Genomic DNA, 24,868 nt, shown 5'->3' with positions numbered 1-24,868 from the left:
TAAAATAAGCTTAATTTATTCATCACTATTGCTACATTTTCTCACTTTTAAAAGACAAAAACGAAAGGAGACTTTACCCACAGATATAGCATCTGATATAATGGAAATACAGCACTGTAACTTTGAAGCAGGTGTGTCCCAGGTGCGATAAATGTAGAGCTCTCTTAGGGTATAAGAGATAGAGTCTTTCTTTATTCTTCAATAGATGAGGCACAGCAAAGAAAGGTGGCAGGAAGATAGACTGGAAAGGAGAGACAACTTTCGGGTGGAACTTCGCCTTAGTCCGAGGCACTAGCTTGTACGTGAACAAGGTAGTGTACTGTTGCAGGAGGAAAACTGTCATTACAACGCGGCTGTTTCCACGCATGCCATTACAACACAAGCATCACAATGCATGCGTCATTACAATGCGTAGACTTGACTACGCATATGCCTTTACAACAAATTTAGTTGTAAAGATCCGTATGGTAAAGTCATATGTGCAGTAAAAAAATATATACGGGACCATCAGGGACATCTTAAGGACTTTGGGGGCCTTGGACCAAACAAATTCTGGGGCCCCTTTTGGAACAGCTTTGAATTTATGATCCAGTTTCAGCTCTTTCATGCTCTCTTTGGCCAGGTCACGGACAGTGCATAAGCATACTCGTCCCGATTTTAAATATTTTTACATCTAATATTCATGGATAGTGTGTTTTCAATATTGTAACAGCAGCAGCAGCTCACTAATATTACTGCAAATAATCTCTGTGACACCTTCCCATTTCGCATATGTGAGGTGGTGTTTTGATCTAAAAAAACATTTTTTATGTCTGTTGCATAAAACAAACATGTTTCGCTGCGACATTTCTGTAATAGACTCTCGTATATAACCCAAATTCTGTTTACGAATTATTCAAGGTCATCAGGGCAGACTCTCTGCAGAACAGAGATGACAATCAGCGGACCCCCTGAAAGGCTGGGGCCCTGGGCCAGAGCCCACTTTGCCCATGCCTTAAAACATCTCTGGGGACCATTATTGGCAATTATGTGTGGGGAAACTGGTGTGTTGGTAGGCAATCCACATTTTTAGAGGAAATGGAGAGACTCTTCCGCTTTTTCACAACGACGTGCCCTGCCCCCCCCCCCCCCCCCCCCCCTCAGACGAGCTGCCTGCACGAACCTCAAGGAGAGAGGTAAGGGGGACTGGGTCTGGGGTGGGGGCTAATATTATAGGGGCCGTGGCGGGTTAGAAGCGCAGGGTGCAAGCGGGAGTCGTATTGGGGTAGGGTTTTATGGTAGGAGAAGGGTATTGTTTTTAGTATTAAATGTTTTTATTGACAAAAATAGAAGAGAGCTGAAAAAGGACCGCTGTCCAGTCCGCCTACAACCCAACGGGGAGGCATGAAGGGGACAGTACACATACAATTCACATATCAGGGGGAACCATTGTTAAACACAGCAAGCCGCCTACAACCCAGCATGGGCCGGCAACGTCATAAGCAAGATGAAAACACTAGGAGTCCCCTCAGATGTGTCGTCAGTCCAGCAACCTTGGGCAGATACAGGACAATCACCCTCACCAAACCCCTAGGGGCTATCCTACCGCCCCCTCAGAACAGACCTGCTGCTGTATCACCCTTCAACCAGCCTAAGCTAAGTTGCACCTCAGCCAGTTGATATGAACGAAGAAAAGGAACCTCACAAACAAACCCCTTTCCCACCCGGAACCCAACAAACCCCCACCCGCACCCTTAGCCCTCACCCTCCCCTCCCCCTTCCCCCATGGTCCTCGCCTACCCTCCCTGTTGTCCTTACCCATCCTTTGGAGCCGTGCCTGTGTCCCTCCCCTCCCCTCCCACTTCCGTCAACCTAAATAATTGGAGATATTTAAGACAGGTTACCTCAATGAAACTCGGATGTCAGTCAGCACAAGAAGGGCTGCCACAGTTCTGCATATTTAGCTCCCTCTCCTACTCTAGACAACGAAAGCTTTTCCATTCCAAGTACCATGCAAAGGCAGTGAAGCCAGCCCTGGTAGGTGGGAATCTGCGCCGAGCGCCAATGCGCCAGTATATTCTGCATTGCGGACCCCAACGTGATAGCAATCAGGCGACCCTTCCGAGACCTCAATGGGTAGGTCAGTGCATTAGGAAGCACCAGGAGGGCATAGGAGGGAAAGCGTGGGATCTCCGAGTGAGTGTCTATATCCGCTAAACTCTGACCCCAGTATTCCTGTAGGAACTTACACTCCCAGAGTATGTGAACTAATGTGCCAACCTGACCGCAGCCGCGCCAACATAGGGGGTCTTTTTCACGGTCCATCTCGTACAGGCGCTCAGGGGTATAGTACCAGTAGGTCGCTACCTTCGTGAGGGTGTCAGTAAGTCCCATGTGGTATGCCGAATGGCGCGCCCTATAGTATATCCTCTCCCACTCCTTGTGCGTAAGGGACCTCCCCAGCTCCCGCTCCCATCGCACCCTGCCTGAGTTATAGGTGGACGTGTGTTTGTGCATGAGCATTTTATAGAGATCCGAAATTAGCTGTCTATCTGTGGTGCGGGTAATCAACCAACGTTCGAATGGTGTCAAGCCTCTATTTGCCGAGGATCTCACACTGTCATTGAGCACCCAGTGCCTTACCTGCAGATATCTGAGTCTTTCCGATTCCGGCAGTCCGAACTCCTGATGGAACTGCAGGAAGGGGATGACGCCTTCAGGGCCGTAGACGAGACAGAGAGCGCGGCAGCCGGCAGGCTTCCAGCGTGCAAAGGCCCTTTCGTCCCTCCCCGGCTGGTAGTCCGGGTTCCCCACAATGGGGGTAAGGGGCGATGGGAGAGTAGTGAGGTCCTGGCGAACCCCCACGCGGTCCCAGACCTCCAAAGGTACCCCTGTAATAAAGGATGCATAGAGATTAGGGGGCCTGTGTTCCCGGCGCATAAAAGGAATATCCTGCAGGGTTCTCCCGGCGATGGCTTGGTCCTGGAACAACCAGTGTTTCCCAGACTCCCCTCTAACCCACTCCACCAGGAAGCGTAGTTGGGTCGCTTGAAAATATGTAGCCAGATCCGGGATCCCTATCCCGCCCTGCTCCGGGGCCAACATTGCTCTCCGCAGCTTCATGCGTGGCTTCCTCCCATTCCATATAAACTGCGACAACTCAGATTGCATCAGTTTTATCCAGCCCCGTGGGGGGCCAAGGGGGATCGTGCGGAAGAGGTATAATATTTGAGGGAGGACCGTCATCTTGACAGCCGCCACCCTACCCAGCCAGGACAGCGGGTAACATTTCCACTGCCCCAGCTCACGCCTAATTTTCTGTCGCAAATGGGAATAGTTGATATCTACAGAGGTCGCAAGGGAAGGAGCCGGTTGTATCCCAAGGTACGGCACCGCCTCTGAGGCCCACTGAATGGGAAATGCCGCATGCAGACAGGCGCGAGTGGTCGCCTCCAGTGACAGATCAAGGGCCACCGATTTAGTCATGTTAACTTTGAAGCCCGAGACCCGTCCGAATTTCGCGAGGGCTTCAAAACACGCAGGGAGGGAGTCCCTGGGGTTGGAAAGCGATATCAACACATCATCGGCATACAGGCTTATGGTATGGACATCGCCCCCAAACTTGATTCCCAGCACATTTGGGTCCAACCGCAGCAGCTGTGCAAGGGGCTCCATATAAAGGGCGAACAGTAGGGGGGACAACGGGCATCCCTGTCTGGTGCTCCGTTCGATCACAAATCGGGGCGACGTACAGCCATTGACCCGGACCGTGGCTGAGGGGGACTTATAGTAATTCATCATCCGGGTCCGGAATTTCGGGCCCACACCCGCCTTCTCTAGAACCCTCTCCAGGTAGGGCCAGTGCACCCTATCGAATGCCTTCTCGGCATCGGTGGCCAACATCATACGGTACGAGCGACCTTTTCGAGGAGGTGGAAGGCCCTTTTGGTATTATCAAAGGTCTGGCATTCCGGAATGAACCGGGAATGGTCCGGGTCAACCAGCCCCCCCATGTACGGGTCCAAACGTGAGGCGAGGATCCCGGTATAAAGCTTAAGATCCACGTTTAGGAGAGAGATAGGTCTGTACGCTCCACACTCGGTGTGATCCTTGCCCGGCTTGGGTATCACGGCGATAGATGCCTCTAGCAAGTCTCTCGTTATCGCACCCTCCTCCACAAAGGAGGTGAAGAGTCGAGCAAGCAGCGGGGCCACCTGGGCACAGAACGTTTCGTAAAAGCTTGCCGGAAAGCCGTCCGGCCCAGGAGCTTTAGCTATCTTGAGGCGAGAGTCTGCTTGGTAAGCGTGACGCAATCGCAAGGCCGTGAATTCTGCCCGGTCTAAGTCTAACGCCGCGAGTTGCTGGCGAGCCGCATTCAGTTGCCTCCATATCCTCGGGGCCCCCGTCCTCCTATGTATTTGTTCTACCTACATCTGCAGCACAGCTGAAATCCGTGGGTGTAACGAGTCACGTGGGACCGGCCATCTTTGAAGAACTGCACTTCGCTTCCAGCACGACCTCTGAGGCACCCTCGAGTGAGTGCTTTGGGGATTGAGAAGCCGCAGCCCCGAGCAGCACCTGCACCAAAGACCAGCCCACCAGCATCCACGAGATCTGCGTGGGGCCCTTTTGCTTGGTTGCTACTCGACGCATTGTCTGGTCACTTGCCGGCTGGCTAGTGGCCTCCTAGACGACGACCTTTGAATTCTACACTGCTGGTCTGGTTGCTCCAGACTGGCGCTTGCTTCCTTCCAAAAGAGAAGCACCCCGGACCCTCCTGGTCCGCACCAGACGCCATCTGCACTTTCCGCGTGGGTTGCCTTTGCCAAGGCCTGTTGTCTTCGATCTTGGAGCGGACACCGCCGACAGCGAGAGCCTTCGTGGGACAGCTCGTGCCCGGCTTCTGGTCGCCCTCGACGTCTCCTGGTCCGCGTGGCTGCAGAGTCAAGCGTCTCCTCTTCACCTGATTGCGTGCGACATCATCTGGTTCCGTCCTGGTTCCACTCCGGTCACTGCCTAGTGGCTGTGAACATTGTCCCCTCTGCTTTCAGGTCTCCAACTTCCTCGATCCGCCCTTGGATCCATCAGGACACCTCCATCCTGGTCGCCTGCAGCATCTTTCTCCAAGGCTCCATTGACTTCAACGCGGAAACCCGACACACTTTCACACCTATGCACCCGCAGCCCGTGGGTGAGGTAACGAGAGCATTTCGGTGCTCATAGGTAGATTGACTCTCCTAGTGTCCAGGTATCCTTTAGTTTTAGTCTCAACCAGTCGGAACTGTCCTTACTTACCTATTTTGTAAATTGTTCGTGCCCATTGACTTTGCATTGAAACCCGCGTGTGTGTTCTAGCACTGCACACGCGTCCCGTGGGCCTCCTGCTCCTTACCTAAGGTTAGGGTAGTGTAGCCCCAGCGATTCTACAGCCTCTGGGCATACTCATTTCTTCTATCGTTCTACTTAACCCATTTACTTAGTATATGGTTTGTCGTGCCCCTAGGGCACCATTGTAATTGTGCGACTTACTGTATTTTTCTGAAGAGTATTGTTATGTGCTTAGCCCTCTGATCTCATAAAGAGTTCAGTGGTGTTTGTTAGTAATAAATATATTGTTTATTTTCATAACAACCTGTGTGGTGTCCTTTCATCTGGTATTCAAGGGGTTATATGTGGTAAAACAGCTAGCTTCACATGCCAAAATAGTTTAGCCTAAGACTCTCTGTCCATGCTACCATTAGGATTGCTGGTCTATAAGGTTGACTTACAACCAATCACCATAAGGGTTGTTTGGACTGATACAAGGTGATCACTAGAACTAGTGAGCATCATATATCAGGCCAACTTCTCACAAGAGCCCCCACCTGTGAGGTACGCTGACAGGACCTATCCAGTACGTTGTCAAAAACCAAGTTCAAATCTCCACCCAGCAGAATGTAGCGGTCAGTCGTGTCTGTGATTTCAGTGAGAGCCCTGTGCAGGAACTTTTCTTGACCTTCATTGGGTCCATATATTGTGCCAATTGTGTAATTAATGTCTCCCACTGCAAACCTGTACACCAACAGCCTCCCCTTAATTTCAGCAGTCTTACCCAATACCTTGCCACTGAACTTTTGGGCCACCAAAATTGCCACCCCTGCCTTTTTAGCAGGGCACGAGGAGAAAAATTGAAGGGGGAACCTACAGGACCGAAGCCGTTTATAATCTCTAGCGAGGAGATGTGTCTCCTGGAGGAGACAAATGTCTGCTTGAGACTGCTCTAAGTTGAGCAGGATCGCTTTACGTTAGACTGGGTTATTCAGTCCCCTTACGTTTAGCGTGAGGACGATCAAATCATCTGACGTCATCTAACTGGTGTAACCATGTTCCATCCATTGAAGCAACCCAAAGAACCTCAGCCCAGGCACCCCTGAACCCCTCCACCCCCGCGAGCTTCAAATCACAGGGCCAAACACAATCCCACACAACGAGTGAACCATGGACCATACCTCCCCCCGCCCAACGCACAAGTTACTACTTGTGTAACGATATATCTGTAAGAGACATTAGTTAGTATTAGATTCCTTACCTTACAATACCCCCAGGTGTCAGACTGGATCCGGAAATGTTTGCGTAGCAGTACCCTTGCGCGTCGGTAGGCGTCGTCTGCGGCTCCGCATCCGGCGTCGTGATGACATCGTCGGAGTACTTAGACACCGCCTCCGAATGCTGACGTCAGTTCTTAGACACAGCTTTTCCGCGCCAGAAGCGCTGAGCCATGTTAAAAACCAACACTGGTGCCATTGAAACTAGGGCCCTGAAAGGGGATAACCCTAACCCTAGATATCAGTTCGCAGAACGGGGAGGATGGGTGGGTCGGTAAGGAATCTAATACCAACTAATGTCTCTTACACATATATCGTTACACAAGTATTAACTTGTGCATCTGAAAGAGACAGGTTAGTATTAGATTCCTTACCTTAGAATAGATACCCCAGCAATACCAACCCCGGTGGTGGGTCTGCGAACCAATAATCACACCAGAAAGTCCTGGAGGACAGAACGGCCAAAGAAGCCATCCCTCCGGACTTGGCTGTCGAGGCAGTAGTGTCTTGCAAACGTGTGCAGCGATGCCCACGTAGCTGCCTGAAAGATGTCTTGTAAGGGTACTCCCCGGCCCAGGGCAGTTGTAGTCGCCGTGGCTCGGGTGGAATGAGCCCGCAATCCAACAGGGGGCTCCTTCTTAGCCAAGGAGTAACATGCCTGGATACACAAGATGATCCACCGGGAGATGGTCCTCTTGTGCACCGCTTTCCCCTTCTTAGCGCCCACGTAACCAACAAAGAGTTGGTCATCCACCCGGAACTGGCGTGTGCGATCCAAATAGAATGAGAGCGCACGTTTTGGGTCCAGACGGTGGAGCCGCTCTTCCTCTTTAGAAGGATGCAGAGGCGGAAAGAAGGTTGGCAAGGTGATAGACTGCCCGATGTGGAAGGCTGTAACAACCTTGGGCAGGAAAGATGGTTTAGTACGCAACACAAGCTTGTCCGGATGGACAGAAAGGAAAGGTGGAGAACAAGAAAGGGCCTGGAGCTCACTCACTCTCCTGGCAGAGGTGATGGCAACCAGGAAAGCAGTCTTCACAGTTAGAAGGCGGAGAGGACAGTTGTGAAGTGGCTCAAAGGGAGCGCACATCAGAAATGTAAGAACGAGGTTCAAGTCCCACTGAGGCATCACAAACGGAACAGGAGCGAATGTGTGTGTGATGCCCTTCAGAAATCTATTTACAATAGGGGACTTGAACAAAGAAGGTTCATCAGGCAGCCTCAGAAAGGCTGAAAGGGCAGAAAGGTAGCCCTTGATAGTGCCCAGAGCAGAGCCCTGCTGGGCAAGAGAAAGAAGGAAGAGAAGAACCTCAGAGAGAGGGGCAGCAAGAGGATCCACAGCCTTTGCTGTGCACCATACCACAAATCTGTTCCACCTGCAGGCGTATACCGTTTTTGTGGAGGGACGCCTGGCTGCCAGAATGATATTACAGACTTCAGGATGCAAGTCAAATGGCCTCAACTGTCGCCGCTCAATCTCCAAGCATGGAGGTGGAGACTGGACAGGTTCGGGTGGAGGACCGTCCCCTGCTGCTGCGACAGAAGGTCCTCCCGAAGAGGCAGACGAACCGGGGGATCGACTGACATACTGAGTAGCTCTGGATACCAGTACCTTCGTGCCCAGTCCGGAGCCACAAGGATGACTTGGGCCCGGTTGCACTTAATCTTCTTCAGCACTCTGGGCAGAAGTGGTATAGGCGGAAAGGCGTACAATAGACCGCAACTCCATCGCGACGAAAAGCGTCTCCGAGCGAGTGCCGCCTTGGAAATTCCAACGCGCAGAACTGATGACATTGCGCGTTCTCTTCGGTGGCAAATAGATCTAACCAAGGCTCTCCCCATCGCTGAAAGAGGCCTTGCGCCACGTCCAAGTTTAGACGCCATTCGTGATCCATCATGCACCGACGGCTGAGCTCGTCCGCCCTGACGTTCAGAGAACCTGCCAGGTGTTGAGCCACCAGGGTCACGCCCTGGCGTTCCAGCCATTGCCAGAGGCGCAGAGCCTCCTGGCAAAGGGTCCATGAACCCCTCCCCGCCCTGTTTGTTGCAGTACCACATGGCGGTGGTGTTGTCCGTGAACACCTGCACTACACTCCCTCGGACAGAGGGGAGGAATGCCTTCAGTGCTAGACGAATCGCCCGTAACTCCAACAGGTTGATGAGGAGCCGGGCCTCCGCCGGAGACCAGAGGCCTCTGATATCCGCCTCTCCCATGTGGCCACCCCAGCCCTGGAGGGACGCGTCCGTCACAACTACGTGCTCCGGTTGGGGAAGGGAAGAGGGATCTGCCGCTGACCCATATCGCGGCCCGTGAGCCACCACTGCAGCTGTCTCGCAGTGCCCTCCGAGATCAGGATGTGGTCGGACAGGTTGCCCTGATGCTGGGCCCACTGAAACTTCAGGTCCCACTGCAGAGCCCGCATCCGCCACCTGGCGTGATGCACCAGTAGGATGCAGGAGGCCATCAGCCCCAGAAGCCGCAGCGTCAACCTGACCGAGATCCGGGATAAAGGCTGAAAGATGGAAATCAGAGCCTGAATATCCCGAACCCGCTGTTCGGGTGGATAAACCCGAAACCGCGCCGAGTCTAGAACTGCTCCGATGAAGAGGAGCTTCTGAGAGGGGCACAGGTGTGACTTTGGCACATTGATGGAGAACCCCAGCTGGTGCAGGAGATCTGCCGTAGTCTGGAGGTGGCTGACGACTGTCTGGGGCGAGCCCGCCTTCAACAACCAGTCGTCGAGGTAGGGGAAGACTGAAACCCCTAACCTGCGCAGATGAGCTGCGACCACCGCCATCACCTTTGTGAACACCTGTGGGGCGCTGGTAAGGCCGAAGGGGAGCACAGTATACTGAAAGTGCTCGTGGCCAATTGTGAACCGCAGGTAGCGCCGGTGGGCCGGCAGGACGGGGATGTGGAAATAAGCGTCCTGCAAGTCCAACGCTACCATCCAGTCTCCCAGGTCCAGGGCAGCTAGGACCTGAGCCAGTGTCAGCATTTTGAACTTCTCCTTCCGGAGGAAGCCGTTGACATTCCTGAGGTTCAAGATATGGGGTTGGTCCCCTTTGCCCTTCTTGGGTACCAGAAAATAGTGGGAGTAGCAACCACACCCTACTTCTGGCCCAGGAACGCGCTTGATGGCCCCCTTGGCCAAGAGGGCCGTAACTTCCTCCTGCAGAAGTCGCAAATGATCCCCCGATACACGGTGGTTTTGCGGTGGCATGGCCAGAGGAGTCGCCTCAAAGGGGAGGGAGTAGCCCCTTCGGACGATCTGCAGCACCCACCTGTCCGACGTGACAGAGGTGATGGCGAACCCTGCCCCCCACTGGCGTCACATGGGCCTGAAAGCACAGACTAGGAGGGTTTTGAGGCGGATGCTGCGGGGGAAGGTGTGGACTGACTTCGCCGTTGTCCCCGACCGCCGGGACGGCGGTTCCCACGGCCGCCACCGCGTTGGGTATTACCCTGCGGAGCGTGGCTGGCAGCACGTGTGGGTACACCCCTTCCATGGCCACGAAAGGAGTGAAAGGCAGCCGATTGCTGGCGCGGGGCTGAGAGGCCCAAGGACTTGGCCGTAGCCCTGGAGTCCTTAAAGCGCTCAAGCGCATGGTCTGCCTTGTCGCAAAAGAGGCGACGGCCATCAAACGGCATGTCCATCAGTGTGTTTTGGACATCGGCCGAAAAGTTGGCGGACCTCAACCAGGCGGCGTCTGACCGCCACCGTCGTTGCCATCGCTCTACCTAGTGAGTCGATATCCAGGCAACGACGGATAGAATATTTGGCTGCATCCCGACCCTCCACAAGGGCTTGGCCGAGTTTGGCCCGTACCTCCAACGGGCACTCTGGCAGCACTTCCGCAACCGTATCCCACAGAGAGTGGGTGTAGCAGCCCAAGAGGCATGAGGTGTTGGAAGACCGCAGTCCCAGACTAAGGGAGGAGAAGATCTTTTTACCATACTGCTCATACCTCTTGGATTCCCTGTCCGGCGGAGCCGACGGGAATGCGGTCTGGGAATTGGAGGCCTGGATGACCAGGCTCTCGGGGGTGGGGTGGGTGGACAGGAAACATGGGTCGCCCGGGGCCGGGCGGTGGCGTCTGGCCACGTTCCTATCTACGGGCGAACCCGTAGCGGGCTTGGACCAAGTGCCCAAAAGAACGTCGGTTAAGGCCTAGTTAAACGGCAGCAGAGGCTCGACTGAGCATGAATGCGGCTTAAGGACCTCGGTGAGGAGGTTAGTCCTCACGGCCGCGACGGGGAGGTCAAGGCCTTGGCTGCCCTCATCAACACCACACTATAGGTTGCCCCCTCCTCCGTAGCCACGGTAGGAGGCAAGACAAAGCCAGTGTCAGGCGAAGTGTCTATACCACTGGCCTCCCCCAGTTCACCTGCCCAGTCCCCTTGAGACTGGCATTCATGTGCCAGAGGGTCCTCAGACCCCTCCCAATCCTCCTCATCACCCATCTCCTGGTACTCCGGGTTAGCAAAGGATGGGGCCAGTTCATGGAAAACAAATTCTCCGAACGGCGCCTGAAGCGGGTCGAGGGAGGCGTCTGGGATGGCGCCGCCCGAGGACGGCGCCGGATCCGGAACCGGATCCAGCGGGGCCCTGCGGCGCCGGCTGCGTTGGAGCCGAAGCACCCGACGGTGGCGGGGCCGGAGCCCCCGACCCGCTTGGACCCCCAGACGGGTCCGCTGGGCCCGAAGGCGCCGCGGAGCCCGTCGGAGGAGAGAGGGACCTCATGGCCATGAGGAACCGCTCGATCTCCTCCGGCGTCGCGTTAGGCCCAGGGACCGAAGGGTATGAAGCCGGACGCGGCACCTGAGACTCCGACGGAGCCGCGTGGGCGGTGCCACCTGAACCCCCAGCCGCGTCGCGCGAGCGTCGGGAGGGAGTCGGAAGAGCGATGACGTCTCTTCGACTTTTTGTGCTTACCGGACGACCTCGACCCTGAGGAGCGATGTCGACTCCTGGAGCTATGACGGCTCCGCTCCCGCGACCGGTCCCTCAACCTCTGTCCGGACCGGGACCTCTCTTGGCGCAGGGCCGACCGCCGGAGTTCGAGTCGCTTACGGGACCGCTCCCGTCTAGCCTTCGAAGTCAGGGCCCGGCAGTCGGAACAGGTCTTGTCGTCGTGGTCGACGCCGAGGCAGTAGAGACACCGACGGTGAGGGTCCGTTACCGACATCAGTCGGTCGCAGTCCTCACAGGGCTTGAAACCAGGCATCCCTACCGGCACCGATTCGGAGTCGAAGACTCGAAAAAAGGAAGATCAAAAGATCAAAAAGATTTAGTCAAAAAGTGACTAAGGTACCACTTTTTCCGGATCTGCACTGCTGGCGCGGAAAAAAGAAGAACGGACGTCAGCACGTGGAGGCGGCGTCTAAGTACTCCGACGATGTCATCATGGTGCAGACGACGGATGCGGAGCCGCAGACGACACCTACCGACGCGCAAGGGTACTGCTAGGCAAAAATTTCCGGATCCTGTCTGACGCCTGGGGATATTCTAAGGTAAGGAATCGAATAATAATGTGTCTCTTTCAGATCCCCAAACTTCAAACACAAGTAGTCCTTCAACCAGAGATGAAAAGGAAAAGGTAGCACGGGGATAATCCGATGAGTCTATCCAGGAGCTCCCTCCCGCCGATGGCCGCGCATCCAAAACGGGCAATCAGGGCCACCATGAAGCTCCAGGCCCTTCACCCCGTAGGATTCGCACCGCCATCTATGGCTACAGCCTCCACTGCCGCCCGTTGGCCCGCTGCAATCTCCGCCGCTGGGGGTTTCTTCACCCGCCGCCGTCTCCGTTGTTGGCGCCATTGGGGCCTTAGCTCTTCTGTCTCTGTCGTAGCTCTCTGGACCTCCTCTTCCTCCTCGGGTGGCTCAATTCCCAGCAGGCCTCCGAGACCGACCGTAGCTGGTACTGTTTGTTCTCCATCTTGAAGATTAGTCGGAAGGGGTGTCCCCAACTGTAGGGAATGTTCTTCTGTTGCAGATGAGACGTGACAGGCTTGAAGAGGCGACGCTTGTGCAACGTGAGAGCCGCCAGATCCTGAAACAGCAGCGGCGATGTTCCCTGAAACGTGAGGGGGTGCATCTGCCTTGCCTTCTGCAGAATATCCTCCTTAGTACGGTAGTCTTGGACGCAAACCAGGATGTCCGAGGGGGGTGCCGGCAATGCCCTCGGGGGGGGGGGGGGGGGGGGGGGAACCCAAAGATGCGCCCTGTCAAGACGGAGGTCCGAGTCCAGTGGGCGCCCCAGCACATGATTAAAAAGCTCCCTGGCATAACGAAACGTGTCCCTGGTGGCCTTGGACATAGCAACATTTTGAATACGTATGTTATGTCTTCTGGAGCGGTTCTCTAGATCCTCCATGTGGAGCTGGAGATCCACCGGTTGATCATGGAGGCGGATGATTTCCTGCTGCAGGGCCACAAGCTCAGTGTCCTTGTTATCACTTTTGGACTCCAGGTCCGCTACTCGTTCCCTAACCCGTCCATCCCACGCCGCACCTCTTTGATTTCGCTAGCAAAATCGGCCTTTAAGGTTTGAATGTCTTCCCGTAAGGATGTGAAGAGGGACTCCAAAAACGCCTTTGTAATGGGCTCTGAGCCACCCTCTGCGTCCGGCTCCATCTTCCTCGAACCCAGCGTCGCAGTGTCCTTGGTCTGGGCGGCCTGCGTTTTCGCAAAAAGTTCCTTCCGTGTTTTGCCTCTGGTAGTGGACATCCCCCGTGGCGATTATAAGCACTGCTCTGCGGCACCTCACTCCGTTCCCCACGACAGCTGGACGTGTACAGGCTCTGTACCCTAGGCCAGGGACCCCCACCTGCTGACTGCGTAGTGCTGATCAGGTCTGCCGCGGCTCCATAAGCTCTATCCCGATAAAGCTGGCGCAGTCTCTTTCCGTCCACTTATGCCACCACTCAGACACAGACCTCCAATGAGGGGCCCCCTCCGCTCCCGGTGCAGCAGGCTGCCCTCCGTTCGCCCCCGTTGGATCTCACAGGCGTCTCGTCTCACTGCGGCCGAGGGTGCACGCCGCCCCAGCCTCGTGTTGTCCTCCTCACAGCCTCCGGACTCGGCCCACGCCCTCCTGTCCCTCGCTTCCGCTGGTCGTCCGGTCTCCCACTGCCGGAGCGCGGACGGTGGTCTCCGATCGCTAGGCCGGGCGGCAGCATGGTGTCCCACAGTCGCTTTCAAAATGGCGTCGCGGCCTTCGCTGGGGCGGCCGGGTCACGGTCCCAGAACGCCTCCACCAGCTCGATGTTTCCCCCACTCCCCAGGAAGTTCTTGCTCACCGAAGGGGCTCTCCTTCACCAGACATCCAACCACCAGGCCCGTAGCCCCGTTGCTCCACTGGCTGGCTGCATGGGACCGCAACTCCTCAGCCGGTCACCACCCTGCCGTCGCCTCCCCGCCGTCCATCTCCTCCGCTCAGCAGACCTCACGTCGCTGCCTTTCCCTCTGTTGCAAACTCTGGCCGTCCGCGGCTGCAGGAACGCCCTCCGGCCCCTCTGGGTTGCTGGGACTTTCACTCAGCGCCCGTTGCGCCGGGCCTCGCTGTGCCGCACCGTCGACTCTGTAGGGGGTGGGTGTATCGGTGTTCACCCGCAAAGCCCCGTGCGGCCGCCACAACCGGACCAGCATCTGCCAATCTCCGGGCCTCGGGAGTCCTCCGCTCGGCGTCTGCCCCCTCGAACAGCTCCGGGCCTTGATATCGGCCCCGTGGGGGAAGGGCGCTCCGCCACTCGCGAGCCCAGCCCGACCCGTCTCTCTCAGTGTCAATCGCCTGGTCGGCTCTTCTGCCTCGATCCGCTATTCTCTCAGTCCGGACAGCCCCCAGACCCGTTTCATTGGGTCCAGGAACGCCAGAACCGGTGCTATAGATATTGTTTTTAGAAGTGTTGGGGGCTGGATGCTCCAGGGACCGGGATTAGGGTTTAAGGTAGGGGTCAGGGAAACCTTTACCACTCGTATGCTTTTATCATACATGCTTTTACAAGTAATTCCGTTGTAAAGGAATGCGTGGTAAAGGCATAGTCGTTGAAAAAATATGCGTGGTAAAGGTTTGCGTAGTAATGGCATTCGCATTGCAACACAGGTGCAGTAAAGGCATGCGTTGCAATGGAATGAGATGTAACTTAATACAACCATTGAAGGATAGAGAATGCTTGCAGCTCACTCATGCAACTAGCTGATGTGATCGCTATGAGATACACTTTCTTCCAGGTTAGCAACCTGAGAGGGCAATTGTGCATTGACTCAAATCTAGTGCACCAAGAAACGTAAGAACCAAATTCTGAACAAGTTGAAAAGTTTTTTGCGTAAACATGTGTGTAGGAGAGTGGGGTCTGCAATCCTATGGTCACCCCAGATTTTTGCTTTTTGCTTCACTGGTTTACGACTTTCCCTGGCTGTGGGCCTGCTAATCAGACCCACAGCCTAGCTGTTCTCTCTCTGAATTGACAACCATGTACCTTAGGTGCATTTACCAATTGGTACTGGGCCACCTTATCAGACCCTGTACAGTGTACCATAGGTACCCAGGGCATAGTTGTACCCTGGGCCTACCAGGGGCTGAAGCATGTATTATGCCACCCCTGGCTGGCCATCTAAACAGACACAACTGGCTGCACGACAGCTGGGGCAAGGTGGTGTAACCACCCTTTGCTGTAGATATAGTATACCTATATCTAACCTTAAAATGGACACATATATTCCTATCAGTCACTCCTATGGCAGGCCTTATCAATCCTGAAGGCAGAGTGCTTGGAATTACGTGAGATGGTGCTCTGGCATGAGCTGAGCCCGTCTGCAGCTTGCGGAACCAAGTCCTAATAGCTGTTCCATGATAACGCTATACCACTGTTCGATTGGTATCTCTTATACCACTTTCTTAATATATGGTTTGAGTGGCCACCCGCCCTCATCCATAATTGTGCAACTTTGTATGTTATACTGTGCTTTTGATTCAACGCTTGTGCCCCTTTGTTCATAAAGAGTACTGGGGATTATTCTTAGAAATAAACACATATATTTTTATAATATATACTTGTGTGGTGTCCTTTCATTTGATATTACAGGATTGTGATTGGTAAAACAGCTCGCTTAACACGACCTCTTGAGTTGAGCCTTTAAGGCTACTTAGTCTATGCTACCATTAAGATAGCTTGTCTACAAGGTTGACTTACAACCAGACACCATAAGGGGTTATTTGGACTGATACAAGGTGGTTCCAGAATTGGAAACATCATCTCACATTGGTGCGCAGCGGTGCGGATTTGAGCTTGCTGTTGTTTTACCATTGCAATCTTTTTATCACATTGAAAGATCACATCAAGTACCTTAGGTACATATAAATCAAAAGCTTAGCATATTAAGTTCTACTGAACTTAGTAGTTGTAGATTAAAGGGAGTAGCACACCCTGACTACAACTCACTAGCAAGGTACAGTAGGGAAACACTTAGTGTAGGTAGGTGCATCACTTACACCACACTAGAGTCATGTCTGGCACAGGTGAAGCTCCAAGCTCTCTACCTGTGACAGTTGACCTTACCAAGGCAACTTCCAGCTATGACAAACTTAGCCTCAAAGACTTGTGTGCCTTGTGCATATCAAGAGGGCTAAAAAGGGGTCGTGGCCCCACCATTCCTACCCTGATAGCCATTCTGGAAAAGGATGACTTAGATAAGGCGAGTGCAGCTCCCTTAGACTTAGGAGATGGAGTGAACCCCCCTGTAAATGAGACCACTCCAGAGGAGGAAGAAGAAGAGGAAGAAGAGGAGGAGGAGGACTCAGACTTAGAGGAACCTGAAGATCAGATCAGAGGGGTAACCAGGTTGTAGTTGCCAGGCTTAACCAGGCCAACTTAGACCTACTTGGGAATGGAGAGGGCCAGCACCTCCCCAGATCCCATAACCACATTCTCCCAGGCAACAGAAGGGTGAGATCTCCATCAGGGGACTCTCATATTTCTAGTGCCTCAAAAGAATCTCAGAGAGGAATGACTCCCTCTCAGAGGAAAGAGCATAGGGCCAGGATGAGGGCTGTCAAACTCCAGATAGAGAGGGAGGAGGTAGCCCTGGCTCAAGCTAGACTTGCTTTAGCAAGAGAACAGAAAATGTGTGGCTTAGATGACACTGGTGGCAGCAATATTCCTAGAGAGAAACCCAGGTCCTATGATAGTAGAAACCTGACAAAGATTGTGCCCCCCTACAAGGAAGGGGATGACATCCACAAATGGATGACTGCTCTGGAAAGAGCCTGCATGGTACAGCAGGTTCCCCAAGAACAGTGGGCTGCAATTTTATGGTACTCCTTTTCAGAGAAAGGGAGAGATAAGCTCCTCACTGTTAGACATGAGGATGCAAACAATTACAATGTCCTGAAGAGTGCTCTGATAGATGGGTTTGGCTTAACCACTGAACAATACAGGTTAAGGTTCAGAGACACCCAGAAGACACAGACTCAGGACTGGACTGATTTTGTAGATTGTGCTACTAAGGCTCTGGGGGGTTGGCTACATGGCAGCAAAGTACATGACTTCACAGGATTGTATAATTTGATTATGAGGGAGCAGATCCTAAGTAATTGTCAGAACCAGCTCTTACACCAGCACCTGGTGGACTCAGATTTGACCTCTCCCCAAGAATTGGGAAAGAGGGCAGATAAATGGGTCAGAACCAGGATTAGGCCTAAGAATCAGGACAGTAACCAGAAGAAGGAGTCTACCAAGCCTCAAGAAAAGGGTGGGGATAAAAGTAAGGAAAAGACTTCCCCAGGGCCCCAAAACTCCAAGAATGGGGGTGGGTCCCAAGACACTTCTTCAACTCAGAAAAAGCCTTATTGTCATGTCTGTAAACAGGTTGGGCATTACAAAACAGACAACTGTTGTCCCAATAATGGCAATAAAGAGAATATACCTCCAAAGCCAGTTCCAACACCTCCTGTTACTGTCAGCAGTAATCCCCCAGGAAGTGGGAGCCCACCCAGGAATCTGGGTGGGTTTACTTTTGGAGCACAGGAGGACCCTGGCCTATCCAGGTTCCCATCACCAAATAATCTTGTTTATGAGACTGGCATGGGGTTTGCCAACTTCTCTGATTGCCCAAATACCTTGAGCAAATATAGACAAGAACCCATCATCAATGGTTTGAAAGTTGAAGCCTTTAGAGACACAGGGGCTAGCATCACCATGGTGGCTGACTGTATAGTCCCCTCTAAGCAACTTTTACCTGGTGCCACATACCAGGTAACTAACATTGATGGAATCCAAACAAATCATCCCATGGCAGTAGTAAGTCTCAGCTGGGGAGGTGTCACTGGCCCAAAGAGAGTGGCAGTGTCATGAAACTTGCCTGTGGACTGTCTACTGGGTAATGATTTAGAAATCTCAGCCTGGGCTGAGGTTGAACAGGAAACCCATTCTAGAATGGTAAATTCCAATGGAAAGGTTAGTGGGGCTGTAATGGCTACAGCCCCAATTCAAGATGTCCTTCCTGAAAAGGTTGGTAGGGCTGTGCAAGCCTCAGCCCCATCTTTAGCAGAAGCTCTTCCTGAACAGAATAGCAAAGCTGTTATGATAACAGCAGAAACCCAAACTGAGTCTCCTCCTGAAAAGGTTGGTGGGGCTGTGATGGTCACAGCCCAAACTCAAACTGATATGTGTGTTGTGAAGCCTGAAATGATGGATAACTTCACACAAACTGAGAGCACAGAGGAGGACGAGAAATCTCCTCCTCACCAGACTTTAGGAAAGGATCAGCCTCCTCAGGTAACTGATCTTACCCCTGATGAAGGAACTGCCCCAGAGGTGGTTAGGCCTAGCCTGACAGAGCCTCTGATGTCAGTGGACTCCTCTCAGGTGGGACCCAGTCTGGAGCAGGTAACCTGCCCCTCTCTACCTTGCCTTAGTCAGCCCAGGGCTGCAGAGGACAAGAAGGACAGTGAGGCCCAGAGGGCCCCCTGTCAAATAAAGCACCCCCATCAACAGATTAGGGGCACCAAAACTAGTAGCCCTAGTAAGGTGAAAACTTTAAAAACTCCTGAGGGAGCCCCCTTAAAAATAGTTAGGGACCTCCCACAGATGGATTCTGTTGGGCACAGCCAAACCTGGGACCCAAAGGGCCCAAACCTGAACTGTCCCTCCAGCAAGCCAAACAGAGGGACCCAACCTCCAGCTTTAGGTAGCCAGAGGTTGACCCTGAGAGCACAGTGCAACTCAGTTGAAGAAAGAAAGGCACACATGGTGGAAGATAATTGGAGGAAGCTGAGCCCTAAATTAGTGGAGCCTCACTTCAATACTCCATATCCAAACCAGCCTTTGACTTTGCATAAACACACCCAAGGTAGTGATTCCCTATGGTGGAGACCCTCTAATACCCCAAGGGTGAGGGACTGCTTAGTGGACCATGAGACAGGGGGTACCCATGCTAGTGCAGGTACTTCCTTATATGGCCACTCAGGCAATATAGGCTTACCTGGCCAAGGATAGCCTTATCTCCTTTCGTTTGGGGGGGGGGGGGGTGTGTGTAGGAAGGTGGCTACCTGACTATGGTTACCCCAGATTTTTTTGCCTTGTGTTTAGCTGGTTTTCGACTTAGTTGGCCTGGTTCCCTGCTAATCAGGGCCCCAGGCCATCTGCTCTCTCTGTAAAATGGATTCCATGTACCCTAGGTGCATAACTAGATTGGCTTGGGTCACCTTATCAGCCCCTGTACAGAGCACTATAGGTGCCCAGGGCATAGGGGCATCCAAGGCCTACCAGGGGCTGCAGCATATCTTTTGCCACCCCTGGCTGGCTATCTTAAATTGACACAACTGGCTGATCACTCAGCTGGGGCAAGATGGTGTAATCACCTCTTGCTTAGATATAGTATACCTATATCTAAACCTATATCTGGACACATATAAACCTGTGAGCCACTCCTATGGAAGGCCTTATCAATCCTGGAGGCAGAGTGCGCGGTTTAATGTGAGATGGAGCTCTAGCATGAGCTGAGCCTGTCTGCAGCTGTCGGGAACAACTCCCTAAGCTGTTCCGGGATAATGCCATACCATATACTATTAAGAGCATTATAATCCTCGCGGTTATATAGCAACTTTGGTTTGGCTTTATCAAAACATGTCGTGTAAGGTGTCATACGATTTGGAATACTATCCCCTCGCCAGTCCTGGCGACGGGGATAGCATTCCACCCCTCTAGAGGGAGAAGACATGTTACTTTACTGAAATGCAGTTAATTTTTAAAAGAGCCTCAGATCCACAAAATGGATGCTTCTGCCACAGACACAAGTCTGACCCCCTGTAGCTGACCGAAAACTCAGCCGAGGAGGCCTGGACAAAGGATTTCCTGTCACAGGGAGGTGTCACACCACCCCAGACAGGAGATAGTGGATTGTAGCAGGGAGGTTTGAAAGAAACCAGACACTGCTTGGGGCGCACAAGGCTGCCCCTTGCATAATCCGGCCAAACCGGTTCTGGGGCCCACCAGCCCCTGTCCCAGCGCGGCCTGGATCAAAGGAAAGGGGTGTACCCACCCCCTTCCTGGGTCCCACCCATAAGAGGGGACCTAGCAGGTAATCCAGCCCTAGATTGGTATAAGAATGGGAGCAGTGCCAATGCACTTCAGATTATCCTGATGAAACATAAGAAACGAAACTCTGGACCCTTCGACATCCTACTCAACGTAGAAGACTGAAGAATCTCCCTTGTGGTCAAGGAGTGACCACCCTGTGCAAACAGGCACCATCCAGCACCTCGACGTCTGCTTTGTTGCAGTTCCCGCCGGAACTCGAGCGACAGAGATCGACGAGATCAAGCCTGCCTGCCTTCTTACAGCCCGATCCACAGTCCCTGCAGAGCTGAGACCCGTGGAGGCGACCGGAAGCGTGGGGCACGCCATCTTGAAAAGACCACAAGACGCTGACCGTGCAGCCCACGAGTGACCCTCGAAGCTGTACACCGGGGTTTGAGAAGCCCCAACCCTGAGCCACTCTTGCACCGAAGTGCACCCCTCTACACTCGACGAGTGCTGCGTGGGGCCCTTCTGCTTCCTTTGGCTCAACGCGTTGGCCCGGTCACTTGCCAGCTGGCTTGTGGCCCTTGCGCCGACGAAAACCTAAATAAGACTTGTGATTCTGGTTGCTCCAGATTTGCACCCGCTCCTCTGAAAAGGAGCACCCGCTCTGACCCTCCTGGTCCGAGTGAGAAGCAATCTCCCAGTTCAGAGTGGATTGCTTTTGCCAAGTGTTGTTTGCTCCAATCTTGAAGCCGACAGCGCCGACGGTGAGAGCCTACGTGGGACAGCTCGTGACCCGCTCCTGGACGTCGCAGATGCCCCAGAGCCCACGTGGCAGTGGAGAGAAGCTCCTCGACAACCACCTGATTGCGCCCGACATTGCCTGGTTCCGTCCTGGTTCCACCCTGGTCACTGCTGAGTGACCCAGATTCTGTCCCCTCTGCTTTCAGGTACTTTTCTACACTGATCCACCCTTGTATCACACCGGACACTTCTCCTTCACACCGCCTGCAGCATCTTCAGCTTCAAGCACCCAGAACCTGCGTGACGAAACCCGACGCCACTTCGACCCTATGCACCCGCTTCCTGTGGGTGAGGTAACATTGCAACGGCGGTGTTCCCACACTGGTACACACCTCTAGGGTCTGTGTCTAAAGTTTTGTCTTTCTAGGTTCATCGGAAGTATCCTAAAACTCTGTTTGTGTACCTTTTACGCACCATTGACTTAACATTGGTGCATGCGTGTGCTTTAAGCACTGCACCCGAATCGCGCGGGCTTTTCCCGACTTCAGCATTGCTTGTCCCGACTGCTCCCAGCGATTCCCTAGGCCCTAGGCCTAACCACTGTTCGATTGGTAGCTCTTATACCACTTTCTTAATATATGGTTTGAGTGGCCACCCGCCCTCATCCATAATTGTGCAACTTTGTATGTTATACTGTGCTTTTGATTTAACGCTTGTGCCCCTTTGTTCATAAAGAGTACTGGGGATTATTCTTAGAAATAAATACATATATTTTTATAATATATATTTGTGTGGTGTCCTTTCATTTGATAATACAGGATTGTGATTGGTGAAACAGCTCGCTTAACACGACCTCTTGAGTTGAGCCTTTAAGGCTGCTTAGTCTATGCTACCATTAAGATAGCTTGTCTACAAGGTTGACTTACAACCAGACACCATAAGGGGTTATTTGGACTGATACAAGGTGGTTCCAGAATTGGAAACATCATATATCAGGCCAACTTCTCACAACCAGTAACTTTACTACCCAATAACCAGCCCTCCAGAGCCTTAGTAGCACAATCTACAAAATCAGTCCAATCCTGAGCCTGAGTTTTCTGGGTGTCTCTGAACATTAACCTGTACTGTTCAGTGGTTAAGCCAAACCCATCAACCAGTGTATTCTTCAGGACTTGGTAGTTGTTAGCATCCTCATCTCTAACAGTGAGGAGCTTGTCTCTTCCTTTACCTTCAAAGGAGAGCCACAATATAGCTGCCCACTGACTCTGGGGTACCTGCTGTACTTTGCAGGCCCTCTCCAGAGCAGTTATCCACTTGTGGATGTCATCTCCTGTCTTATAGGAGGGCACTATTTTGCTCAGGTTTCTAGTATCAAAACCCCTTTCTCTATCCCTAGGGATATTGCTGCCACCAGTGGGGACTACCCCACTCAACTGTTGCTCTCTAGCAAAGGCAAGCTTCTCTTTGGCAAGGGCAAGTTCTTCCCTCTGGATCCTCAGATTAGCCTCCCTCATCTTTGCTTCATGCTCTCTCCTCTGGGGAGAAGTCATTCTCCTCTGGGGAGAAGTCATTCTCCTCTGAGCAGAGGCATGAGAGTGCACAGATCTATTGGAGCCCCTAGAATGAGACCTATCTCTTCTAGCTCCAAAGTTAGGCCTGCTCAGGGTCAGTACTGGGGGTCCCCCAGATCCTTCCCTATGTAGGTCTAAGTTGGTCCTGGTGAGTCTGCTGACTACTACAGGGCCTTTGTCTGCCTCATCCCCAGATGATTCCTCCTCCTCCTCCTCAGCTACATTCTCTGTCTCAGGGAGGTCTGGATCACCAAGAGTACCATTGTAAGGGGGGCATGCTCCTATCTGGATTAGAGGGGTCTGTGTTAGCAGCCCTTCTTGCATCATATGTCTCTAAGAGACCTAACAGAAAAGGAGTGGTAGGGTTAGAACCCTGTTTCAATTTCCTGGAGGTACATAATTGTCTCATCTCCTGGAAACTGAGAGCTGCATATCTGGAAAGGACCTGTGGAGGGTCACTAACCACTAGGGGAGACTCTGAAGACTCTCCATGGGTAGACATGCTTCTAGTGAGGTGTAAGTGATGCACCTACCTACACTATGGGTTTTCCTACTGATCCCTTGCTAAGAGTTGTAGTCAGGGTGTGCTAGGCCCTTTCTACTACAACAGCTGGTTCAGTAGAACTCAGAGTATTTCTAAGCTTGTTATATGTACCTAGAGTACCTTATGTGATCTTTCAAATGATATTTCAAGTTTATACGTGGTAAAAACAACAGCAAGCTCAAATCCCAACCGCTGCACACCAATGTGAGAAGTTGGCCTGATATACGATGTTCACTAGTTCTAGTGATTACCTTGCATCAGTCCAAACAACCCTTATGGTGATTGGTTGTAAGTCAACCTTATAGACCAGCTATCCTAATGGTAGCATGGACAAAGCAGTCTTAGGCTAAACTCTTTTGGCATGTGAAGCCAGCTGTTTTACCACAATATAACCCCTTGAATACCAGATGAAAGGACACCACACAGGTTGTTATGAAAATAAACACTATATTTATTAATAACAAACACCTCTGAACTCTTTATGAGGTCAGAGGGCTAAGCACATGACAATCTCTTAGGAAAAATAAAACTGACACAACTGGCTGCACGACAGCTGGGGCAAGGTGGTGTAATCACCCTTTGCTGTAGATATAGTATCCCTATATCTAAACCTAAAATGGACACATATATTCCTATCAGTCACTGCTATGGAAGGCCTTATCAATCCTGAAGGCAGAGTGCTTGGAATTATGTGAGATGGTGCTCTGGCATGAGCTGAGCCCGTCTGCAGCTTGCGGAACCAAGTCCTAATAGCTGTTCCATGATAATGCTATACCATATACTCTTAAGTGCATTATAATCCTCGCGGTTGAATGCTAACTTTGGTATAGCATTATCAAAACATGTCGAGTAAGGTGTCATACGAATTGGAATACTACCCCCTCGCCAATTCTGGCGACGGGGGTAGCATTCCACCCTTCTAGAGGGACACGACATGTATGTAACTGAGAACCCCGGTTAAAGTTAACTCGAGCCTTGGCATCACAAAATGGATGCTGCCACCACAGACACAAGTCTGACCTCCTGCTGCTGGGAGTCCTTCCAGCGAGGGAGGTTTGGACAAAGGGTTTCCTGCCTTGGGAGGTGCTAGCACCACCCCAGACAGGATTTTGTGTATTGGGTAGGATAGGCCTGAAAGGAATGAGACATGCCCGGGGCACACAAGGTGTCCTGTGCATACACCGGTTCAAACCAGTTGCTGGGGCATCCCTGCCCCAGCTCTGGCGGGAAGCCGGACAAAGGATAAGGGGTGTAGCCACCCCCCTTCCTGGTCCCACCCAGGGGAGGGACCTAGTCAGTAGTGCAGACCCCTTTAGCAGGATAAAGGTAGGAGCTGGTCCCATTCCAAGTTAGATTAATCCTGAACTACTCTACAAGAAGAAACTCTGGACTTCGACGTTCTGCTCCACAGAAGACTGAAGAATCTCCCTTGTGGGCAAGGACTGTCCACCCTGCACAAGCAGGCACCATCAAGCGTCCAGCGGCTTTCCTTTGTCGTCTTCCCTCGAGGTTCCAGACTTCAGAGCCCGACAAGACCCAGATTCCCAGACTTCTCCGACCTCAACTCACATCTACAGCAAAGCTGAGACCCGTGGGTGCGACGAGACACGTGGGACCGGCCATCTTGAAAGAAACCGCACTCCGCTTCCAGCACGACTCCCGAGGTAAACTCGACCAAGTGCTTTGGGGACTGAGAAGCCCATCCCCGAGCAGCCCCTGCACCGAAGATCAGCCCTCCAGCATCCACGAGATCTGCGTGGGGCCCTTCTGCTTGTTTGCTGCTCGACGCGTTGTCTGGTCACTTGCCGGCTGGCTAGTGGCCTCCTAGACGACGAACTTTGAAATCTTTGCTGCTGGTCTGGTTGCTCCAGACTGGCCCTTGCTCCCTTCCAAAAGAGGGGCACCTCGGACTCTCCTAG

The 24,868-nt window shown here is 52.7% G+C and overlaps 1 protein-coding gene across 11 annotated transcripts in view; it reads right to left on the bottom strand.

The window, feature by feature from the left end:
- Nucleotides 1–24,868, bottom strand: part of FRYL (FRY like transcription coactivator) — a 2,496,013-nt gene that overhangs the window by 138,372 nt on the left and 2,332,773 nt on the right. The window lies entirely within an intron of this gene.

Source organism: Lissotriton helveticus, chromosome 2_2 (assembly GCF_964261635.1).
Source record: "Lissotriton helveticus chromosome 2_2, aLisHel1.1, whole genome shotgun sequence".
Classification (NCBI taxonomy): Eukaryota; Metazoa; Chordata; class Amphibia; order Caudata; family Salamandridae; genus Lissotriton; species Lissotriton helveticus.
Note: the sequence above shows the minus strand (reverse complement) of the source record. Positions and strands in the feature narration are given on the sequence as shown.